The sequence below is a fragment of the Eretmochelys imbricata genome, chromosome 3 (genome assembly GCF_965152235.1).
Source record: "Eretmochelys imbricata isolate rEreImb1 chromosome 3, rEreImb1.hap1, whole genome shotgun sequence".
In the NCBI taxonomy this organism is placed as follows: Eukaryota; Metazoa; Chordata; order Testudines; family Cheloniidae; genus Eretmochelys; species Eretmochelys imbricata.
The window spans coordinates 160,502,432-160,527,607 of NC_135574.1; positions in this window are offsets into that span (position 1 = coordinate 160,502,432).

The window sequence follows — 25,176 nt, forward strand, 5'->3', positions numbered from 1 at the left end:
AATGTGTCACAGCCAGTCAGTCAGCAGTAAAGCTGGGAAAGGAATACAGGTCTCTTGAGTCTGTCTTTTGCTTTAGCCATTAAACTATGCTTTGTCCCTTTGGCAGTAATTATCCAAAACATGGCCGTTTCCGAGAGTTAGTACAAGGTTTGAACCATTATTGTAGAATACTGTGTAAAGGGGATGGAAGCTACTAGAAAGGGCTTTAAGGAGCCAAGCATTATTTTCAGGTGCAATGTACAGTTTTTGCCTGGGTGGGACTTTTTGGAAATCTGCACCACGCACAGCTTTACCTTTAAGAATTAATGAAGATCCTGACAACACCAATGTTTGAACTATGTTAACTGTAGTCATGTTGGAAAGCTACTGTGTTTTCTAGCAAATTGGCTCATGTTTAGCCCAGTTGTAGCAAGGCTTCTTTCTCATTTTGGGTTTTTTTCCCCCAACAGCTGTGCTAGTTGCTGCATATGAGGCTATAAACAACTCCCATGTCCATTAACTCATGTTTTTAAAGTAGTTGTAACATGGATTGTACCATAACTCTATTTTTAGAGGTAGACATAAATTATGACATGATCTGTGTCCCTTTGAAAAGGGTTTCAACTGCAGTTATCAGACATTGGGCTAGATTCTTGATCCCTCATAAATCCACTTTGCACAGCTCCATTGGTGCAAAGGGGATTTAAAACTGCCTTACAGAAGCAGTTCTGGATTTTCCCAAGTAGGGGAATCCTCAGCTGTGGCATAGGGTTAAACTAGCTCTACATCCATTGTTCCTAATATCCTAGCATAACGGATGTGGAATGAGCTGGGTGGAAGAAGATAGGGCTGGAGTGCAATGCATTCCAGCAAGTAAGGCTTTCAGAGTGACTCCTTGAGAGCTAATATGTCAGGGCCCACAGGCCTTGAAACCAGGTATTTGGAGGGGGGTGGGGTTGGTCCTGGTAGTCTATGCTCCCATCCTCCATCTGGCAGCTCACAAACAGCAGTTGGGATCGGGGTCCATGAAGCCCAACTGGAGCACAAGCCCCACCCCTACACTCTGGGAGAACTCCAAGGCCCCTGATTGGGCAGCAGCCCCAATTTAAGCCAGAGGAAGAAACAGGAAGTTGTTTGTATAAGTGGCTTCTGCTCTGCAATGGACACTTGTCTGGTTTTAACCAGTTCCTGACTTCTAATTCTGACCTCCTGGTATCCTGACTTGTCCCGGTTCCTATAATTGGCTCCTGGTACCTGGACCCTTAGCTCATTCCTGAAGTTAACCCCAAGGCCAGGTCACCCATGCCTTGGCCTGACACACTATCTGCCAGTGCAAGTTAGAGCAGCCCTGAGACTGCTCTAACTTGTGCTGGGGGCTGGTTTGACCTGCAGCAGCCTCCAGTATTGAGAAGATTGGTGGGAGAGAACAGTCAAGTCCTGCTTGGATACTGTTTCTGTAGCTTCCTGGAAATAGATTTTTCCAAGACTGGTCACCTGTGCTGGTCCACCAGCACTTAAATCTGGTGATCTTTGTAGCATGGTGTAAGGATGATCTGGTTTAATCAGGCTTTAATTATCCAATGATCATGGACAGGCAAGCATTGTGTATGCAGGGAATGGGGCATTAATTTTTAATTTTACTGACTCTCCCAAATCATGGGAAACACTCATACTCTTGCATTTGCTAGATTTGAATTGAATGCAAATACGTCTATGTGCTACAGAGACCAGTGCAGATTTTGGTAAGTGCATAGTTAAATCAAGCATATTTTATCTGTTCGCATTTCCCAAAGATGTTTGTGAAATTTCTAGCTTTCTCAGGCTGATCCTAATCCAAGCTTATCATTTTTCTGTCTACTGCTTATCTCAGACTGGTTCCCAGTTCCTCAAATGATCAAGTAGATTTCCCCTCTCTCTGGCCCTCCACTATAAATACAAGTCATATAACAATGATGTAATTAATATTTTCCTGTTACCATGTCTGTTTCTTCATGGGCCATTTGAAAGTGGGTATTCAGATGTGAAAAAAAGCTGTACATTGTACTTCCAACATGTCTGGAGGGTGACAGCTGGGGAAAAATAAAATCTAAAGAAAACTTCATGATTACAAAAACATAACATTGGCAAGTGGTATTTTTAATCTGATCACTTCATATTTCTGCAGCGAAATCTTAACTTCTTTAGGTTTTAATTTCCAAGGAGGATGAAAATTAGTCCTTTGGGAAACTGTTTCTTCTCAATTTAGCTATTTAATTGATCTATCTGGAACACTTTAACAATGTTACTAATAAGTCACTTTTAGGAAGCATCAGTTTGGATTGTAATTGATTTTAATACAGCCTTACTATAGCGGGTGTCAACTTTATTCCTGAATAAGGGAAGTTTCTTAACTGAAAGGTCTGCACTATATTGTAATTCCTTGGCTAGTGGAGAGCTAGGATCTTTACAGGTTAATTTGTCTCTGTCAGATCTCAGGAGGTGATAAGGTGTTTTGCGAGGAGACTATACAATGAACACTCTTTCCACAGGATGACATGGGTTTCCTGTAGATCCAGAAGGGCTAGAGCAGGGTCTCAAACTCAAATCACCAGGAGGGCCACATGAGGACTAGTATATTGGCCCAAGGGCCACATCACTGACACCCCGCTCCACCCCTTCCATGAGGCCCTGCCCCTTCCCCAAATCCCTGCCTCTTCTCCGCCTCCTCCCCTGAGCATGTGTCTCTCTGCTCCTCCCTCCTGGAAAGCCCTAAGCTCAGCCAAACAGCTGTTCAGTGGTGGGAAGCACCTGGAGGAAGGCAGAGGAGCAGAGACACGGTGCACTAGGGGTGGGAGGTGAGGGGAGCTTGGTGACCGCAGGAAATAACTCAGGGGCAGGGAGGGGCTATGGGGAGCTTGGTGGCTGCAGCAAATAACTCCACGGGCCACGTGTTTGAGATCCCTGGGCTAGAGCTAATGTTACATAAAAGCTGGAATTTAGAGATTGTGTAGGAGTCGATTTATTGGACATATTCTGCATTTTCATCCCTGCCTACTTTAGTCACTGGGTGTGCAGATACCCCTTGTCCCCACATGGGAAAGGCCACAAACATGGGAAATGTCAGGAGGAAAATTCAATGCAGTTTCCCCTTGCAGAGTTCTCCTGCACCCTGTCCTCTGGTGGGACGGTCTGTGGGAGTGTTGATCAAAGATCCATAAAAACTGTGATGCCTTTCCCTGCAGAGCCTGGACCCAGACTACAGGAATGCTTGTATCCCTCTCCTTGGCATGGCAGCTCCATTAGGAGGTGCGCTACCATTGGCTGAGTCGCCTTGAGGCTGCTCAATAAAGGAACCTCAGATGGAGATAAAACAGCTGTAACATCTGTAGTTCTATATGGCAATCCAAGCACAGAGCAGGGGTCATGTCGCAGAGAACAAGCTGTTCCTCTGCCCCACACAGAGCTCCTACTGAGGGGCTTCTATGCAAACTGGGGGCAGCAATAGCATATCACACCTTCTGCATATGGACCATCAGGAAATGACCTGAGCCACCGTTATTAATATTGCTATGGCAGGCATCACCAGATGGTGGTGTTACACCCAGACACACAAGTTCCTTTTGTTGTATAGGCAAGTGTTTAGTTTTAGCGTTTTTTTTTTTCAATCTGCTTTGTTATGTAGTGGTCACTGGAGAGAAACTAGGAGATACGCTAAGCAAGGAGAATTTTCTCTTTGCTTCATTCTTTATATTTGGATGCTTCTTGGATTCTGGTGTGTGAGCTGAGATTTCTGGATGAGAGGATGGCCTGTGGGCTGGCTGTTTGCCTCTGGTGAATACATGTAAATAAAGTGAGGTACACTTCGAATACACCTAGACTCCATGTCACCGATTTCTTCTTTGTTGGGAAGCCAACCTGCAAGCCCCCATAATTTTGCTTCCGTCTGGAAGAGGGAGATGCTGGTGTAAGAAGCGGGATGCTGGAGTCAAAAGAAGAGATAAGTATTATTCATAAAACTTTATATTTCCATAGCATCTTCTAGGCTATCCGATTGCTCCAAACATCAATTAAATGAGCCTCAGACAAGTTGGGGCAGTGTGTATATCATTACCTTTTTGCAAACAAGTAAAGTGAGAGAGGCTAATTAACATAGTCAGTATCACAGAGCCTGTATGTCTCTCTATCCCAGGTATTTGTAAGGTGCCTTTTATCAGACAGGAAGATCTGGATGACCTTGTAAACTGGACTAATAGTGATAGGATGAAATTTAATAGTGAAAAGTGCAAGGTCATGGATTTAGGGATTAATAACAAGAATTTTTTTTATAAACTGGGGGCACATCACTTGGAAGTAACTGAGGAGGAGAAGAACCTTGGAGTATTGGTTGATCACAGGATGACTGAGACGCCAATGTGATATGGCCGTAAAAAAGGCTAATGCAGTCTTGGGATGCATCAGGCGAGGTATTTCCAGTAGAGATAAGGAGGTGTTAGTGTTATACAAGGCACTGGTGAGACCTCACCCGGAATACTGTGTGCAGTTCTGGTCTCCCATGTTTAAGAAGGATGAATTCAAACTGGAACAGGTACAGAGAAGGGCTACTAGGATGATCTGAGGAATGGAAAACCTGTCTTACGAAAGGAGACTCAAGGAGCTTGGCTTGTTTAGCCTAACTAAAAGAAGGTTGAAGGGAGATATGATTGCTCTCTATAAATATATCAGAGGGATAAATACCGGAGAGGGAGAGGAATTATTTAAGCTCCGTACCAATGTGGGCACAAGAACAAATGGATATAAACTGGCCACCGGGAAGTTTAGACTTGAAATTAGATGAAGTTTCTAACCATCAGAGAAGTGAAGTTCTGGAACAGCTTTCCAAGGGAAGCAGTGAGGGCAGAAGACATATGTGGTTTCAAGGCTAAGCTTGATAAGATGATATGATGGGATAGCCTAATTCTGCAATTAATTGATCTTCGACTACTAGCAGTAAATATGCCCAATGGCCTGTGATGGGATGTTAAATGGGCTGGGATCTGAGTTACTACAGAGAATTCTTTCCTAGGTGTCTGGCTGGTGAGTCTTGCCGACATGATCAGGGTTTAGCTGATTGCCATATTTGGGGTCAGGAAGGAATTTTCCTCCAGGGCAGATTGGCAGAGGCCCTCGGGGTTTTTCTCCTTCCTCTGCAGCGTCACTTCCTGGAGGATTCTCTACACCCTGAAGTCTTTAAACCACGATTTAAGGACTTCAATAGCTCAGACATAGGTTAGGGGCTTGTTACAGGAGTGGGTGGGTGAGATTCTGTGGCCTGCATTGTGCAGGAGGTCAGACTAAGATCAGAAGGGGCCATTATAATAGACTAAATCATACATGTTATAGAATCATAGATGTTAGACTATCAGTCATTGGTAAAGCTGAAAAGTACCACCCAGGGATTGTTTCCCAGTCATCCCTTGCACTAATCTCTAGACAGAGGATTTCTGCTGTGGAAAACAACCTGGGAGAATTGCAGGATATTTGAGCCTGAAAAATTCAGTCCATATACAGTATTTTGATCAGAGGGATGGATTGTCTCTCAGAATGTTTCAGGAATGCTGATTTACATACCACAAGTAAAGTTCAAAGGCTACAGATTTTAAATATTAAGGCATAGAAAAACATAGTGCCCTGCTGGAAGCTGCAGAGTGGAGTAGAGAAATGCAGTCTCTGCAGTATTTTTGCTATTATCCTCTGAACGTTGGACATTCCATGATAGATTTACCAGAAATATGAAAATTGTCTCATATTTTGTGCAAGCATTTTCCAGGGGCAGTTTAGAGGAAAAGTCGTTTGGGATTTTCAATAATAAAAATAAACAAAGCATTCACAGCCTCATTAGACAGCTATCAGAATTCCACCAGACAATCTCTCCAATAAGTTCCTACGCCAAAGAAAGCTCATTGGTGCCAATTCTCAGCTGTGCCTTCTGAGAAATGCAGTTCGGAAGGGGAATTAGGCAAAGGTGTCTTTAAACCACAGTTGCACCTCCCAAAATCTGGGCCCTGTCCAGCCCCTCTGCAGTCCCAAGGCTGCTCCATCACAGTGGTCTTAAATGGCTGAATCTGAACTTTCCCCCTGGCCTAGAATTGTCAGAATTGCTCCAGCCATGCCCCCAGCATGCTCCTGTGTTGAGGGCTGCACAGGAGAATGGCAGAGCGCTGTTCTGCCATCCGCATGTCACTAGTGGGGCTTCCTCTCTGGGGAGAACTGCTTGGGATCCAGCCCCTTTATGCTGCTCTGTGACCCAGAATGGTTGCCCCTAGATTTACAGTGGTCAAGCCCAAAGAGGGGAACCACTTCAGTCAAGAGGTGGCCATTTCTGAAGTGAGATGTGACCACTGTTTGATGAATGGACAGCATGCAGCTACACTGCATGATGGCTGGTTAGGAAGTGAGGGACACTAACCAATCAAATGCTAGAGAACCATGTTTAGAAAGAGATTAAAATTATGCATGTTAGCATCTGGCCAGAATCCAACACCTCTGCTCCTGCAAAAACTGCTCTCTCTGGACTCTCTATGTACAGAAGTGAGTAGGACCTTGACATTCTATATCTTATATTTTCAACATGACAGTGACTCCTAACAATCTGTTGCACAATTGGTTCATTTTCAGAATAAGAGGGAAAACTGGCACCTACTGAATTACTAACACCACTTCTTGCATCAACCTGGCTCTTTTTTGGGGGGGGGAGGGGGAGGTCTCCTATCCAAGCATTGACCAGGCCTGATTTTGTTAATTCTATGTGCTCTGATGGGATCATAGCTCTGGGTAATGTTCCCTTTGCATTATATCCAGTCTTGAAAGATTAGAGTTTAAACAGTTAACATCAGTAAAGGTCAATTTCACCGTGTGCACACAACTAATGAAGAAAAATTTTCATTGCTAATAGTAGAAATTTACAGATAGGCAAAGTAAGAAGAATGCTGCTTGAGAACTTCATTTGATCTAAGGATGTTTTACTTGTGATGTTGACAGTTTGTTTTAATGGATATAAAGCTTTAACTTTTTTGAATCCCAACATCTTCTGTTTAAATAGCCTGATCTCTCCTGTAATTTCCCACAAATGTGAAAGTTAAAATTGATTAAAAATGGCAATGCTTAAACATGGATATCTGTTGTTGGAATTATTAAAAAAAACAAATCAAATTTTGTCAAGCCTAATTATGTCAAGTATTAATGGTTCAAAAGGTTTTGTCTCCATGCATTTCTCTGTATTCAGATTCCTAAACAAAGCTGTGGCTTCTCCCAGATTGAGATCCTTGCTCAGATTAATGTTGTTCAAGGGGGCTTCAGACCAGTGGAAACTTGGGTTTTCCTCCCCAGTGTGGGGACAATCTCCCAACTTGATCAGGGTTCAAAAAGACATAAGGGCCTTGCTGTGCTGTGGCATTGTCTTAAATGTACATGTTTCCTTCATTTGGAAAACCCCATTCATTCTTCAGTTGACATCACGCCAGCTGTAGCTTTATGATGTGGCCTTTGCATATTTGCCTATGAACCCTATCTCCAAATGATTTGGGTATGAGGGATAAACGCATCCTGTGTGTAACTCCATCCCTTCATTCAAAAAGAAAGTACCAGAGTGAACCCCAATGTGTGTAATTCCTCTCCTGCCCACATCTGCTTAAAGAAACAAGAGCACATTAAGGCCTTGTCTCACCACATAATTGTGAACAGAGTTTGTAATCATCTGGTGAATTAAGACTGTGGACAACATGGCTAATAGTTGGCAATTAATCATGTGTTGCCCTTGCTAGCTCACTAAGGTGACACTTAGCGGTCTTTTTGTAATCTGGTTATAACTAGAGTTGGTTGGGAAATGGAACTTCTATTCCAATGGGAAATTCTGACACTCAAACTTATTTTTGTTCTGAACCTTTTTCACTCAGAGTATGCAAGTTTACAAACTGAATTAAGCTCCACTTTAACTTTTTAAAGATTGTTTTCCTGTTTAATGTATAACCAGTATTTTTGTTCCTGCCAATGGAAGAGAGATTTGGGGCAGAAAACAATATGATACATATGATTGTTGAAAAATGATCACATGTTGTGTTTATTTGTAACAAAGGTCTATATGTTAAGTATAGAGTTATAATATGTTCCCTGTGACACCTGTGTTGTGACACCAAAAAATCATCTGTGTGCCTAATACTGATTCAAGCACAATAGATATTAAAATGTCAGTTGTCTTCAAATTGTGCCCACAGTTATCAGGGAGAGCTGCTGATTATAATTATGAAAATGCTATAATTTATGGACAGATCAGTTTTAAAAAGTTTAGCGTCTGAAAGAATCATGTGATGCCCCACTGGGCCAAAGTAAATGCAGATTATTTTGAGTAAAATAGACCATTAACCCACATAGCATATTGGTACTGTCCTCAACAGTTTCAGAATGTCCGTCAATTAAGCCCAATGGGCCCAATCCATAAGTCCTTACTTAGGAAGATCACTCATTGATGTCAGGCTTAAAAAAATGTATTACCACATTATAAAGAACTATTGTTTCTATCATTTCAATACAGGAATTAGGGATGTGCTATCCAGTGTAATGCACTTCCCACTTCACCCTCTGCTGCTTTGGAAGCATGGATGTGCCATACTGGATCTGAGCACCATGTGGCATATGCTGCCTATGGCAGTGGCCAGCTCCAAATTCTTTAGAGGAAGGTGTAAAAAATCCATAAAATGAGTTTAGAGAACTTGTGCAACACTGCACATGGGGAATGAGAAGGATGCCACCCTGGCTGCTCTGGAGATCAGCATATGCCCCAAAGCATGAGATCTAGTTACCTTTTAATCTTACCTTGCATTACTCCATATATTGTGAACGAACATAAGAATGGCCATACTAAGTCAGACCAAAGGTCCATCTAGCCCAGTATCCTATATTCTGACAGTGGCCAAGCCAGGTGCTCCAGAGGGAATGAACAGAACAGGTAATCCTCAAGTGATCCATCCTCTGTTGCCCATCCCCATTTTCTGGCAAACAGAGGCTAGGAACACCATCTCTGCCCATCCTGGCTAATAACCATTGATGGACCAATCCTCCATGCACTTATCTAGTTCTTTTTTGGTTATACATTATGCAACTTTCATATTAAAATTCAGCCACAGTATTTATCTGTCTAAGGGCTTGCCTACACCCAGGGGAGGGGTTAATCACAGCTTTTTTTTCCCCATGCGTCAGTTGATGTGTATTACACAAGCTGCAGTGGTAGCATGCACACAGGACCACGTGCCCTCTGTCAGAGTGCATCCCTGTGTACACATGGCAGCGTTTTGCTGTGAACTGAGGGCATGGTGTTCTTGGAGGGTAACGCATGCTCCTTTGCTTTGCCGCTGAGCAGTGTGCATTCTGGGATTTTTCTTGCTATGCATTGTGGGACACGCTGTCTCTGTGCTTCCCTTCTGGGCAGACCAGGGCCCTTTTTGAATTGCTGACAGCCAGCATGGACCCAACAGTGCTTGGTGCCGCTCTGCTGGCAACCTGGAATATCGCAGAGGCTGCTTGGGCCGTATTTCAGGACTCAGTCAGATGAAACTGGCTTTGGACTTCACCAGCCACACAACTGAGCAGATGATGTGGCTGCAGTAGCAGCTGCTGAAGCCATGGGAGGATCTTCAGAGGTGGTGGTATTGGGATGAGGAAGATACCAAGCAACTGATGATGGACTGTTTCCTGGAGCAGCTTCACAGCATACAGCACCATTTCTGGGCTTGGGGAAACTAGAGCAGATTGGTGCAAAAGGATTGTGCTGCAGGTCTGGGACAACCAGCAGTGGTGAGAGAATTTCAGGATGGGGAAGGCAACCTTTCTGGAGATGCATGCTGAACTAACCCTAGAGCTGCAGCAGCAGCATACCAAAATATGGTGTCCCATACCAGTGGACAAGTCTATTGCAATAGCTCTCTGGAAGCTAGCCACCCCCAAATGCAGCTTGTCTGTAGCAAACCAATTTGGCATGGGGAGATCAACGATTGGGACCATGGTTATGCAGGTGTGTGATGTTGTGGAAAAGGTGCTGTTATACCAGGTTATAAAGTCTGGTAATGCTTAGGAGGTGGTTGATGGTCTTGCATGCATGAAATTCCCATACTGTATTGGGACAATTGATAGGATCCGTGAGCCTCGCCCTCCCCAGATCAGGGTTCAAAATTCATAAACAAAAGGGGTATTTCTCCATGGTGCTCCAAGGGCTTGTTCCCACATTACAGGGTAGCACAGAGACACAGCAGACAAACCTGCTCAATCTTGCGTACCCATCAATTGACATTTAAAAAAAAAAATTAGTCAAATCCCAATTCCATTGCAGTCTATGGGAGTTTTGCCATTGACTTCAGTGGGTTTAGGATTTAGCTGCATGTGAGAATTCAAGCCTCCTCGGATTTACCCTCTGCTGGTAGGTGCAAACAGAGATTTCCCTAGAGCATGTTATGAATTTACACTGCATAGCTAGGTGTCATTTACTCATTCTGATTCTCTTGTGCTGTTTAGAGTGTATCCGCTTCTCAGCTTACTTCTCCTTTGTCCTCCATCAGAGACCCACATCTCCCTTTCCCACATACATTTGGTTTCTGTCTCATTTTAACTGTTTTCAATTATTGACCTATGAAAACGCTGAGTCATGTAACAGCAGCAACAAAAATTCCATTTGTGTGCTTGAGAAATTAACTTCATGTCACCTCCTCTTCCTGCACCCACTAACTTTCATGTGCCTGCCATAGATGGTAAATGTGTAGGGCACTGACTCCACTGCTGCTCTCTTTGTGTCTGTGTTCGTGGCTCCCTAGCTCAAGACCAAAACTCACAACAATGGCTGTAGATTACAAAAGGCTCCATGAGTCGGGTGTATTGACGGTTGCTGGCTGGCGTATGCTACCAGGGTCAGTCAGGGTGATTGGCACCCAGGTCAAAGCATGTGGGTTTGCCTAGCCTGGGTATAAGCAACTACACTGCAAAGCTATCTTGAAGTTACTGTATCCTCCCTGGTGCTGCACTGCCCTGTGTGTCGTTAGGATTTCTCAGGGTATATCCCATAGTTCTGTGCCCTGCAGTCAGATGAGCTGCTCTGATTCTTTCCCAGTGAATTGTGGAAGAACTTGTCTGTCCTGCTGGGCACATCAGAACCAAGCAAAGCACTGGAAGACTATCAGCCCTCAAGTGATTCAGCCTGTGTCCTCACTGCAAGGTGGGTGGGTTAGCACCCCAAGTGAAAGCACAACCTAAGCTCTAACCCACACCGCCAGCTGAAGCCTGGGTTGAAAGCACCCTGAGCTAAGGTAAGAGGGTGTGGGTATTGGGGGAGGGGTTAACCTGGATAAAAGCTTGAGATAACTCTGCAGTGAAGATATACCCATCAGAGAGAAAGACAAGGAAGAGGGAATTAATCTAGGGTAAGTCCTGAGCCCAGGGCTGGTTCCAGGTCTCATTACTTGGTGGGAACAAGTGGGTATTTTGGGTCCCTTGGATCTTGCTGTTTAAGAAACAGCCATCCAGGGGCTAGTTAGAAGCCTGGAAAATCTTGGATTTTAGGAGTTTAAAAAAAGGAAAATTTGGCTACTGTGTCAGTATTTGCTGTGAAGTAAGTTTGGTCTCTCTGACAATATTTGGGGTTCCTTGAAGATCGTTGGGGCCGGGGTGGATGCAAATGTCCCCTTTGGCTCCTGGTAGTGCTGGGCCTGCCTGAGCCCAGCACTTGACCTGAGAAGCTAGGCAGGGCACTAGGCAGATGTGCAGGTGAGTGGCATGAAGGTCTGTATATGGTGTCTTTAGATCTGTAAAAGGAAGTCAGGTGGGATGGAGAAGGTTGTAGGAGAAACTCTCTGCTTGATGTAGAGCATCTTTAGGGATAATCCTACTTCCTAATTCTAAAGGACTTCCTCCTTCAGTGTTTGAAAAAAAACAGTTCTTCTTGTGATTCCTTAAACTGTTGCATGAGACCTCTGTTTTATGGGGGGGGGTGGGAGGAATATCCTCTCCTTTCTCTTCTCAGTGCTGGTCATGGAGGCTACCTCCAAATAGTGGGAAATGGCTTAAATTGAACTAGGCTGAGACTCTTGATCACATCAGGTAGGCTTAGATATATGAGAAATACCAGGTGGTTTGTCTCATGCAACCCATCCCATCAAACTAAGCTTGTGTTTGAAGTGTACCATAACCATCAGGCTGAAAATATGTATGGGTACACAGAGAAATAAAAACAGATTACTGATAAGCTGCTTTGGAAAATCTGAGAGCACACAAATATTTGAATGAATCATTCCTGGTTCATGTATGCAGCTTGAACTCTGACTAAAGTTGTATTGGAGTATGTTTGCAGTGAGTTCACTGAGCAGTTAGCACCATAGTAATCTTTAGCGATTTGTGGTCATTAAAAATCCCAGTAAAATAAGCACATTAACCCAGGTCACCTGGCCAAATTCCAACTCCAATTTTTTGCCTATGTGAAAAAATCCACTTCAGTTTGCTGGATTCTTTGCTTCCTGTCCCACTATGTTCAGGTGCAATGATTCACCGCAGCGGTGGCAGCATTTCAGTGGCAGATGGACATGGATTCATCTCATTTCCACTTTACGTTACATTTGAAAAGCATTTTGGGATCTTCAGAAACACAGATGGGGTTCTAGAAGTGGGAAGTACCGTGTGCTGCTTCTCCCAGGTCACTGAACCAGAAAGATTCCCTTTCCCCCCCTGCTTGTCCAATTCTTGAAGCAGCAATTGAAATTCACAAGAGATTTAATTTTTGCTGCTTTGGTGACCAGAATAGAACAACTTCTCCCAGGTTAAACATAGCTGCACGTTTAGACTTAAATACCCTTGGCAGAGGCTCCCTGTTTGACCTTAATGTACTAGGCAAGCACCTGCGCTTTGGGAACATCATGTGATTCCCCAAAGCCATTGAGGACATGAAATTCCTGAAGGTCTTTAGGTCAAAACTTCTTTCTTTACACAGGTTTACACTGCAATTATCTGCTATGACTTTCAGCTTGGCTGTACCCTGGATTGTACAGTGCAGAAGGATGTTTTTTACATCCCATTATGCTATATAAATTGATGACAGTGATGAAAAATGCAGACTTTTACTGCAAGAGTGCATAACCCAGTTCTTATGTTTAAAGAATCCCATCCACCTAATTGTAACAAAGACATTTGTCACATGCACTGTCCTGGAGCAATTTTTTTTCCTGTAGGAATAAAAAAGGTGATATTAAAAAAAACATGTTTTTGCCAATAGTCTATTGAACAACTGCCCATTAGGAAAGAACATCTTTATGGTACAGGTCATTTATTTTAACTCTTGGTTATGTTAGTTTAAAAGGAGAGGAGGAAAAAAAACAAGTGAATGTGAGCTGGTTTAGTTCTGGCCTATTTGACCAGTCCCCGGGGATTGAAGTCCTCCATTTACCTATAGAATGAATACACCAGTACAAGCTTCATCACAGAGCTCCACCAGCACAGAGCAACAGTGACCACCTGTAAGGGTGAGAGGACAGTTCGGTCTCTCTTGCTCATCCAGACCTTGGCCTCTCAGCTGAGCCTGCAGACCAGAGGAGCCACTTGTGACAATGGTTTTTGTGGTATTGTGGTAATCACACGTTCCCAGGGAATGCCATTTCACAAGGTCCACCAAAGAGCCTGGACTTTCAGTCATTAATGACCTGGGGTAGAGTCAAGCTAGCCATGTTGAAGTGAAAGACTCTCTAGCCCAATTACTGGTCTTCTGAGCCATCCAGCCCACAATGTTATGTTTGATTTTAATGAATAACTATGCTATCGCCCAAGTACCTTTGAGTGGGTTAGGTATGGTGTGGGAGAGACACTTCCTCATGTCTTGGTGAAACATGCAACATCAGATGAGCTCTATTAAAGGTCTGGTATGCCTGAAGCAGCAGACAGGAGAATGGGGATTTGAAGTTACCTGCTGTCTCTAGCTGTGCATAAGACACTTTTTTTTTTCACCTCTGCGTTTGAGTGTTTTTGTTTTGATTTTTTTTTGACTGCTCAGGGTGAGGTATCGGTGCCTTGCTTTATGGTCTTGACTGCTGTCATAAATATAAAGGGAAGGGTAAACACCTTTAAAATCCCTCCTGGCCAGAGAAAAAACCCTTTCACCTGTAAAGGGTTAAGAAGCTAGGATAACCTCACTGGCATCTGACCAAAATGACCAATGAGGAGACAAGATACTTTCAAAAGCTGGGGGGAGGAAAAAACAAATCCTCTCTCTCTATCTGTGTGATGCTTTTGCCAGGGACAGAACAGGAATGGAGACTTAGAATTTAGTAAGTAATTGACATGGTGGCAGAGCGGTGGGATTAACATTCTGTATCCCTCTAGCATATAGCTCAGAGAATGCTATCGTCCCTCACGATTCCCCAATCAAACTGCCGCAAAACTGACTGATGCCCCAGCTGCCATTAATAACTTATTTGTCATGTGCTGTTCAATTAATTAGCATGGCATGTGACTCACAATAAAGAAAAGGAGACAAAACTGAGGTAAACATCAATTCATATCTAGACAACACCACTGCACATGTAAAATATCTCCATGTAATCTCCACACTTGACTGAGTTCCCTAGTAAGGCAGTGCTGACGCTGGCCGTTCCCAACAGGTGTGAAGAATGAAAGATTAACCTGGCCTTGGAGGGATGTGTATGTGTGTATTTGTCTCTCTCTCAAGGTTTGAAACCCACGTGGTTGGTGCTATATTTTATCATAAAAGAGCAACAAAAGAACGTATCAGCTGCCTTGCTGTAGCCAAGCCGCAGCAAACCTTCCCATCATTTTAAACGATTAGAGCTGGCAATGTTTGGTGCCAGCTGGATTAGCTGGTTTAACTTGCTCACTGTGTGGTTTCCTGAAATGTCTACATGAAATTAACCAATGGTCTGCTAATATAGACATTGAAATAATTTTGTAATATAGAAGTGCTTAGCAGTTCCAATGGAGATCAGGATGCCTACCCCCAAAGAATTTACAATCTAAATAGGGAAAGGATATGTGAAAGGAAGTAGTATTCCCTCCTCTCTCTGCACACCTCCCACCATTTCACAGGGGTGGCACTGAACCCCAGAGAATGTCTCACAGAAAGCCTATGGCAGTGCCAGGAACAGAAATCAGTAGTTCTCTGAATCCCAGTCCCGTACCTTCACCATACAATAATCCTTCCTCTACACTGAAATAAAATACTTGAGGTGTAGGTTGAATCATCAGGGGGATTTGCTCTCCCATGTGACCGATTAAGTTAGGATCCATGTGACTATGGATCTGGGCCCTGAGCAGCTGGGAGGAGCCCTTGTGCTAACCTAGCATTAGGGGGAGTCCTTCCTTCTGTAATACAGACCTTGATCCAAATCTCATTGAAGTCAATTGGGGCCGGGCCACATAGGAAAAAATGGAGTGTGGGGGGGGGACAGTGTATTTGAGTTTGGGGACCTGGGATATGGGATGCTGGTTTTATCATGTTTAAAAATTGAATCACATTTCAGGAAAACCAAGGTTTAAAGTACTGGGATGAAAAAGTTTGTGAACTAGAATCAGGTTCACAGGCTGAAAATATAGTTTGGTGGGTTCTCAGAATCTCATACTTCCTGGAATGCATTAGTTCTTTGACAAAAAGCTATAGAATCACTTCATAATTTGGCCCTGTGATTTTTTTTTTCAGATTTAACAAAAGAAAAGACACACAATACCCTCAGTTTACACTTAGTTTTGTCATGAAACTTAATGGAAAACTCATGGGATATTATCCAAAGCCTGCTGAAGTTAATAGGAATCTTTCCATTGGCTTCAGTTGGCTTTGGATCAAGCCCATAGTCTGTAATGTACAAGGTTGCTCTCCAAAATGTCACATGCTATGGGAAAAAAACAAGCAGAGAGCCAAGTGCCCATTAATCTTTGTGCTAGAATGTCTCAAATTGATACCATAAACAAAAAGTTTACCCAAAAATATTTTGTGAAAAGCTGCATTAATTAGACAGAACTAGATTTTCAAAGTGGCCTCAACCCATGCTTGAAGTGTCCATAAGAACCAAAGGTCCATCTAGCCCAGTATCCTGTCTTCCGACAGTGGCCAATGCCAGGTGCCCCAGAGGGAATGAACAGAACAGGTAATCATCAAGTGTACACCCTATATTTGCAAACAAACAGAATTTACATACACAAAATGGGTAGCCAGATGTCTGACTACCTGATTTGTCTGTGTATCTTTAAAGGACAGATTAGAAAATGTCACCCTAAAAGAATTCACCTGAAGGCATAAATCACCTGCAACTCTATAGCCCCTTTTATATAGGGGGATAAACAAACTGGTCATGTATTAGAAAGGAATCTGTGCAAATAATTGATAAATCCCAAAGCGCCCAGAATATATGGTTGAATGTGCTGTAGTGTTGCGATAACTAATGAACTATAGTGCTATGGTATATTAAGAACTAAGGTATAGCAAAATTAAGCATTTCTCAAGAGTCAACAGGCCTGGTTCTGCTCCCACCTTTTGTTTTACACCAATTTAACACCATTGACTTCCATGGAGTTAATCTGATCTACACCAGTGAGACGACTCTCTCCCTGCATCAAATTATTATTCGTGTCCTCCACAGTGCAGCAGCACATTGCTTTGATGTTAGGTGTGACCCCACTATATGTCTGCAGAACGTTGCTCAGACAGTCCTCTTTTATTTCTTGGCATGTATGATTCATTAACAACCTGATGTTTTCTTTCTGCAATCCTTCAGCAGCAGGGCACTGTACAGAAATCCTTCCTATGATTGCTTAGTCCAGTCTTGGACTTAAGGAGACCCTAGACCTGAATCTGACCTCCCTTATAGTTGTGTAGATCAGGAGATCTGGAGATCCTGGAGCTATCACAGTGTAACATCAGTGCAAGTTAGAACAGAATCAGGCTCCTTCCAGGGTGACACTAAGCAGTTCAGTTAAAATGGGAGCCAGAGAGAACTACAAGGTCTGTCTGTGTCCAGCAGCCTCAGTGAAGGATCTGCTTTATTTTCATTACAACTGAATCCTCTCTCTCCACTACCATGAGGGCTGATACAGATAAGGGCAAGACCTTTTACAAGGGAACTCACAGCTATTATGTGTTTGACAAACACTTACATTTGGCCATCCTAGCCATGATTTGTAAAGAGAATCCTGGGGCTCACCAACCAGCAAAGCCATAAATAATTTCAATGAGAGAATGCTGAGCTCTGAAAAGTAGAAGGGGAGATTTTCAAATATGCCTACAGAGATCCAGGGCCATGAATCCCTTTAAAGGAACTTGTGCATCTAAATCCCTTAGGAACTTTTGGAAATCTCTTCCTGAATCAGCTAACTGCATGGAAATAATAGTGCTATCAGTATTTTATTTATATTGCAATAGCTGCTAGGCACTCATGGACCAGGACCCCATGACGTTAGGTGTCTTACAGACACAGAGCAAGAAGCAGTCCATACACCAGATGTCTTAGTAGCATAAATAACAATAGTGCTTTGCTTGCAGATCACTGGGCAAGGAAGAATTGTTTGTATTCCAACTCTGGTACTGAAGAACATTCTAGGTCATCTTTCTCCTTGTGGGACTTGTTGTCCTGCCAGTTTAGATTAGGGAATTCAACAGGTAGTTCTGGGATGGGTCTCCTGGTGCAGCTCCTTCCTTGAAGGAGAATGTTTTGATTTTATTGTTGTGCTAATGGGAACCTAATTCCTTGAGACGATATTTCTCATGGGCTGATGTGGTTGCAAACCCTGATTTGAAGCCAGATAGTTCAAATACTGAAGCACACTGCAGTGTAGTTTAAAAATGACGTCACATAACATCACACACAAAACTACTGCCAAACTGGGGAGTTAGACTGTGTTTTTGGCAGGTAGGCAGAGTAAGGAGACCAAAGTGAAGGAATGAGCTTTTAAAGAATTTTCTAACCAGGAATGGAGAGGCAGCCAGTTGTGCAGGGGGAATTGGGTTAGAGTTTCCAGTATGCTCAATTAAACCATAGAGGAGCCTTTTAAAAATAAAAGCAGAACCGTATCTAAGAAGTCACATTTGTACATACAAATATATGAGCCTCTCTGGGGCAGATTCTACCCCACTGTGGGGTCCCTTTATGTTGTTAATAAAGGGGTTGGAAATGGCCCCCTCAGAATACGTCCTTATCAGATCCCCACCTAGCTTACAGCTGATATCACAGTTCTATGCCAGGTTTTAGAGGGGTAGCCGTGTTAGGCTGTATCAGCAAAAACAATGAGGAGTCTTTGTGGCACTGAAGAGACTAACACATTTATTTGGGCATAATCTTGCATCTGATGAAGTGGGTTATAGCCCATGAAAGCTTATGCCCAAATAAATTTGTTAATCTCTAAGATTCCACAAGGACTCCTCGTTTGTTTTTAGTTCTATGCCAGTCTCCTTTGCAGCTCTGGTATGGAAGAGGAGGCATTACACTTCATGCTATGATGTGCTGGTGTAATGGCCTATAGAGGGCTGTTACAAACTGGCACAATGTGTATTTCACCAGAGGAAAACCCCAGCCAGGGCCAGAGTTACGGAGAGGTGTAGGTGGCTTCGAGCCCTTTTCTGCCTCCCTCTCCCTATCCTGTGCTCGGCACAGAACCCGAGGAACAGAGAATCTGTCCCTGTGCTTCAGCAGAAGCAAAGTTTTTCTATTATTTATGCTGCATGTTTCACGCTTTGTTTTTCAGAAGAAGCCTCAAAAAGAAAGCTCATAAAAGATCTGTGTATCAACTGATAGTGAAGAAGTGTAAAAAGAAGCAAATGCAGAGAGCGGGAGCTCGGTCTAGCGCACATGAGTGGGAAACTTGGACTCCTGAATTTCAGTCTGAGCTCTGATGCAGACTCCCTCTCTTGCCTTAGGGATCTCACTGATTCTCTGAGACTGTTTTCTTATTTGTACAAATAAGAATAATGGTACCTTGCAGGGGTGTTTGAGGAATCATGTACAGGTTGGAGCACACCACCAGCAATCAACACATAAGGAGTTAATGTCTGTCAGGTGCTTTCTTAATACTCCACTTTATTTATTATAACTAGCATGAAGTGTGTTCATGCACAGGTGTAGTAGAATCCTGCGGGGCACACAGCTGGGTAACCTTATTCTCTTATTCCTGGGACCTCTTTTTCCTTCAGCATCCTCATCCCATTCTTCTGTTTGCCCCTTTGCTTTCTTGAAAGTATTGTAAGCTTTTTGAGGCAGGGAGCATGTGTCATTCTCCACTCTGTGAGGTACCTACCACACTGCTGGGGACTGTAAAATAATACCCTAAATGCTAAGTAATATGCAGTGCTGGTCATCAAGGGCCAGATTATGCCTTTAGCCACAAGCCTTGGCAAGGGGCACTGTATGTCCATTCACCCCAGGGGACCGCCTCACAGACCTCCTTAGTCTCTCTGTAGCTCTGGGGGCAGTAATTTGTCACAATTGTTTTTATGGTGCAGTATTCACCTACTGTGCAAACACCCAGTTCCATTGGCTGGCACAGGTATACGTGAGAGCATCTGGCATGCAGCCCATGAGCTCTTTACAGCTTCCCAGAACTTATCTCCAGTTGGTGGAATGTGGAAAGGTGTGTGTAAGTGTGTTGGGGAGGAGAGAAATCTTTATCCTGTTTGGGACAGTCTAGTGCCAATTCAAATACAACACAAAACTTGTGGTTATAGTTGGGGTTTTGCATGAGGGAAACAGAAGAGGGGGAGGATGTTTTTTTTTTTTTTAACAGCCCAGCTGCTCCATATACAGCAAATCAGTGATTAAGGCTCAAATTGTCAGGGTAGAACCAGTCAGGTTTTTCAAAATGGTGTAGGTTGTTGGACTTGTGCTGAGAAAGCATAGATAGCAAGCCACGAGATTCTGAAAGAAATTAATAATCCTTGACTCAAAATGTCCTCTCTGATTGAGACTAAGCAGAAACATGTTTTTAAAGCCAGTACTCCCCAAAGAGGCCGCCTTAGATTCCTGGAACTCACATGTCGGTTACAATTTCCATGTTCAGCACTGAAATCTTTGAGCTGTGGCCTGATGTGTTGCTTCATAATGAATTTTACGCTCGTCTCAAAGGCATTTTTACAAGTTTGTGTGTGTGTGTGTGTGTGTGTATGAAAACTGCAAGTACAAGGTTGTGCCCACTGGAGATATGATGCTGAGTGAAAATGAAAAGAGGGCTGAGGTAGCACAGCCATGATGACCAGGAATGAGAAGGTGAAAAAATGCTTCTCCCTAAGGAAAACTTACAATCCAAATAAGTTCCACTAAATAGGAAATTGCAAGCAGCTTGAAGAGCCCTCAGAGGGTTGGGCTGTAGGAAAACTAGCCCATTCCCTTATAAGCCTGCTACAGTACTGAAGTGTGACCTTAGCAGATCTTTGGGTTTAAGACCACTAAAGAGTGGGTTCAACAAAAAGAAAGCTCATTTCATTGTACAAAAGAGAGGTGCCATGAATATTCAGCTGGCCCTGCTTCTGGCTGACTAACTACTCACAAGTACTTTATCATAAAACAACAAAATCTCTCCTCTAAACCATATTGGATTAAATATCACTGGCCTACTAGCTGCTGTGTGCTAATGTCCTTTACTTAAACATGGTGCAAGGTCTGCGAATGTGAATTTGAGCAACTCTGGATAAGCTAACAGAGCAACAAATTTACTACACCAATCCTGCAAACCTGTGCTCTTGCAAGAGGTCCTAATAAAGTTAGTGGGCCAGATAGAGATTGCTGAGCTCTGTTGTCCATGAAGCTATGCCAACGTACACACATTGAAGATTTGGCCCAAAGGGGCTAGTTTTATTAGATTACAGACTACGTATCAGTAAGGATTTGCTGGAACGGGCTCTATGGGAATACAATTTACCTCACAACTGTTCATTTAGTCTGTGCTGACCTAACATTGGTCCTTGTCTGAAATTCTAATTCGGATCTGCCAGCAGGAAGAAAATCTCTTCCCCCTTTTTTAATCCTCTATTGTGATGCCCTGTCAAAGCCATTCCATGACTCATTGCACAGGCTGTTAGGAAAGATATAGCCAAATAGATGTTGTCATCTGACAGTCACCATGACAAGGCAAGTCATGGTGCTGTAGAGGTACTAAGGGCTAGATTCACACAATTACTCAAGTACTTAAACACCAGAGTTAGATGCCAAAATCTTGGATTTCAGAGCCTAAATTCCAGCTTTAGGCTTGACTATGATCCACAAAATTCCTGCTGAACCCTGTAGGTGCCTAAACTTACTCGGCACCTAAATTTTCAGGGTAAAGTTTCTCTGGGCACCTGTCTCTGAGCATGCACTCTGCCGCCTCATTCTAGCTGTCTGGATGCCTGTCTCCTGCCCAAGTCCCAGAGTGTTTCATGAAGGTGGTTGGTTGCCACCTAACCCATAGATTCATAGATACTAAGGTCAGAAGGGACCATTATGATCATCTAGTCTGACCTCCTGCACAACGCAGGCCACAGAATCTCACCCACCCACTCCTGCGAAATACCTCACCTATGTCTGAGCTACTGAAGTCCTCAAATCGTGGTTTAAAGACTTCAAGGAGCAGGGAATCCTCCAGCAAGTGACCCGTGCCGCATGCTACAGAGGAAGGCAAAAAACCTCCAGGGCCTCTTCCAATCTGCCCAGGAGGAAAATTCCTTCCCGACCCCAAATATGGCAATCAGCTAAACCCTAAGCATATGGGCAAGATTCACCAGCCAGATACTACAGAAAATTCTTTCTTGGGTAACTCAGATCCCACCCCATCTAACATCCCATCATAGGCCATTAGGCCTATTTACCATGAATATTTAAAGATCAATTATTTACCAAAATCATGTTATCCCATCATACTATCTCCATAAACTTATCGAGTTTAATCTTAAAACCAGATAGATTTTTTGCCCCCACTGCTTCCCTTGGAAGGCTATTCCAAATCTTCACTCCTCTGATGGTTTGAAACCTTCATCTAATTTCAAGTCTAAACTTCCCAGTGGCCAGTTTATATCCATTTGTTCTTGTGTCCACATTGGTACTGAGCTTAAATAATTCCTCTCCCTCTCCGGTATTTATCCCTCTGATACATTTATAGAGAGCAATGATATCTCCCCTCAACCTTCTTTTGGTTAGGCTAAACAAGCCAGGCTCCTTGAGTCTCCTTTCATAAGACAGGTTTTCCATTCCTCGGACCATCCTAGTAGCCCTTCTCTGTACCCATGTGTGGGGCCTGATTGGGTAGGCATGCTCAGAGGCCACCTACTGGATTGGGGCCCATTTAAAATCTGGCTGCTGAACACGGAGGTGGTAGTGATGATAACCTTCTAACTTTTTGCCCAGTTGTTAGAACGCTCACCTGGGATGTGGGACACCCAGGTTCAATTCTTCCTCTGCCAGAAGGGGAAATTTCAAATTTTCAGCATTTGAACAGGGGTCCCCCCACTCTCAGGAGAGTGCTATAACCACAGAGCTATGGGATATTCTGATGTGGGGCTTCCTCAGTCTCTCCTGTTGAAGCTGTGCCTCTGTGGATAAATAATGAAAGTCATGGGGTGAGAGAGAGAACATGGCTCTGTAGTGTGGTGGGTAGGACACCCACCTCAGAGGTGGCAACCAAGAATCTAGTCTTCCTGCTTCAATCATCCTTTCATTATTTATCCAAAGTGGAACAGCTTCAACAGGAGGGATTTAATGGAGTGTCTGATCCCCACACCCCAATAAGAATATCCAGTAACCCTCTAGCACACTTTTCTGAGAGGTGGGGGAGACCCCATCCTTTCTCCTCTTCTGGCAGAGGGGGACATTGAACTCAGGTCTCCCACATCTCATGTGACTGCTCTAACCACTGGGATAAAAGTTATAAGGTGGGCACCCCACCCACTCCTTCTCCAGCCACTTAGGTACCTGACTCCAGGAGAGGGATTCCCATCATGCCAGCAAAGCTAGGTGAAGCCTGGATTTAGGCTCCTGCCTCCACCAGAGGGGTGGGGTTAGGACACATTGGTATCTCTCAGTGGCTGTCTTAAGTCGCTCCTTGCCTAATGCACTGGCTTTTGTGAATCACAGTCGAAGGTGCCGTTCTCTCACCATTCATAGTATAGGGAGCCTCGTGCCTGATTCAGGCTTTGTGAATCACAGGGTTGTTCTTGTGATTTTCTAGGTGCTTAAAAGTTAGGCATTGCATTGCTCTGCATCACACTGCCTAAGTCCCTTTGTGAATCTAGGCTTAAGATCTTTGCTTTTTGTGTTAGTCGCAGATTGTCATGAAGCATTAAATGCCCCAGATTATTATCTTGGTTGACTTCAGTGGTATTATTTTGGAATTATGCCTTTGGTGCAACAGATCTGAATCTCGCCATAAATCCCTGTGTCATACTTACTCCCCTCTGGGTGTTGAGGGGAGGAGGGAGGTCAGACAAATCTACATTACTGTGGGAAAATATAAAAGCAAAAATATTTGCAATGTCTAGCATCCCAAAATAGTTGCAAAACTAAAATGACTGATTTCCCACTCCTTAGATTCTTTTTAGCTTATGAGCACAGACATGGTGAGTGAAATAAGCTAGTATTTATAGCTGCTGTGACCACTCTGTAATCTTTAATACTTCACTTAGGGGTTGGAAGCCTCGTGCTTTGCTGGCATACCTTACAAGTTGCACATCTGTTTAAATATTCCTGTTTTACACTGAAAATATAAATGTTAGAAAAGAACATTAAATCTTAGCACCGAGAAATGTATCACATTTTGTTAATGAGCACTTTGTCTAACAGACTGCATAGCACAGGCTTGCCCCTTCACCCTGCTGGGATAATAACAGTGCTTCATGATGACTCATTCCAGACCCTTTGTTTTGTCAGTTTCATTATCGGTGATGTTCACATAAATCAGAGATGGAAAAGCCCTATTAGATCATCATGTCCGTTTGCCCTGCAGGATGTTCTCTAATGTTGTTAATTATTACTAACAGAGAAACTGGTTTAAAGGGATAGTGGTGTAAGGTAATAAGGGCTCCTGCATATTGTGGGTCTGCCATTATATCACTGTATGACAATGGGTATGTCACTTAGGGCCAGCTCCTCACCTAGCTTAAACTGGTGTAGCTCCATAGACTTCAGTGAATGGCATTATGCTGATTTGGGTCAGTTGATGATCTTGCCCGTAGCCTTTCATGAATACAATGAGTCTAATACTGCGTAGCACCTCTGATGGCCATATTATGAGACTTAATTCATGTTTACAAATTGCTCCTCGCCAGAAAGGTGGTATGTACAAGTGCAAATTATTTACCATTTGTCCTGTGACAGCTGCCAGCTTTTTTTTTTTTTTTTTAAACTGATGGAAAAGGTCATTTTATCGGAGCGGGTAGATAATTCCATTCCTTTGCAGATTCCTTCTTGACCCCCCCCCCTTCCTTCCTATTGTTTTATTGTGCACTCTTGTCCTTACCACACAGACACTGTATTGTATCCTAGCAGAGTTGTGTAGAAATGTCTTGTTGTTGGCAAAACGAGGAAAAATATGTATGGGAAAAGGGTCATTTAACGGCAAACTGCGGCATTCCAGGCAAACATGGTAAAATTGTGAATCTGAGGGAGCAAATTTGCAAAAACTAACCACTTGGGGTATCCAAAGCTGAACCAGGGTAAGAAGCCAGGAGCTGCTGAAGGATCAGCATTGTAATTCTGAGTGAAATTCACACACCATCTCTAACGTCCCCCTTCAGCCCATTTGCTTTTTTCCCCATGGGAATGGCTCAGACTCCAAAAGAAATCCAACATTTTTTCTCGTTTAAAATTGTCTATCTTAGTGCTGCACCCCTGAGTGATCAGCTTTTCAGCTTTAGAAATCTCTTCAGGGTCTTGTATACAATAACTTCTCTTCCTCTCTCTCTGTTTTCAGGCACTCCCTCTGTCTCTCTCGTCTCTCTCTGTTAACTTGTTAGCAGATCAAATGAACAACCATTGAGAGTGAGGTCCTTCCTTATAAGCTTCCATATACTACCTCAGTAACCTGCCTCAGTCCTGATCTGGAAGGACCACCTGTGGTGGTAGAACTTGTTGAGTCTCTCTGGCTCATTTCAGCCTTTTGGCTTTTCCATGGCAACTGCCAACGTGAGTGTCAATTAGTGCCAGTTGTAATGGTGCTTTTGGTGCCCTGGTTACTAAGAGCTTGTCTACACTGCCACTT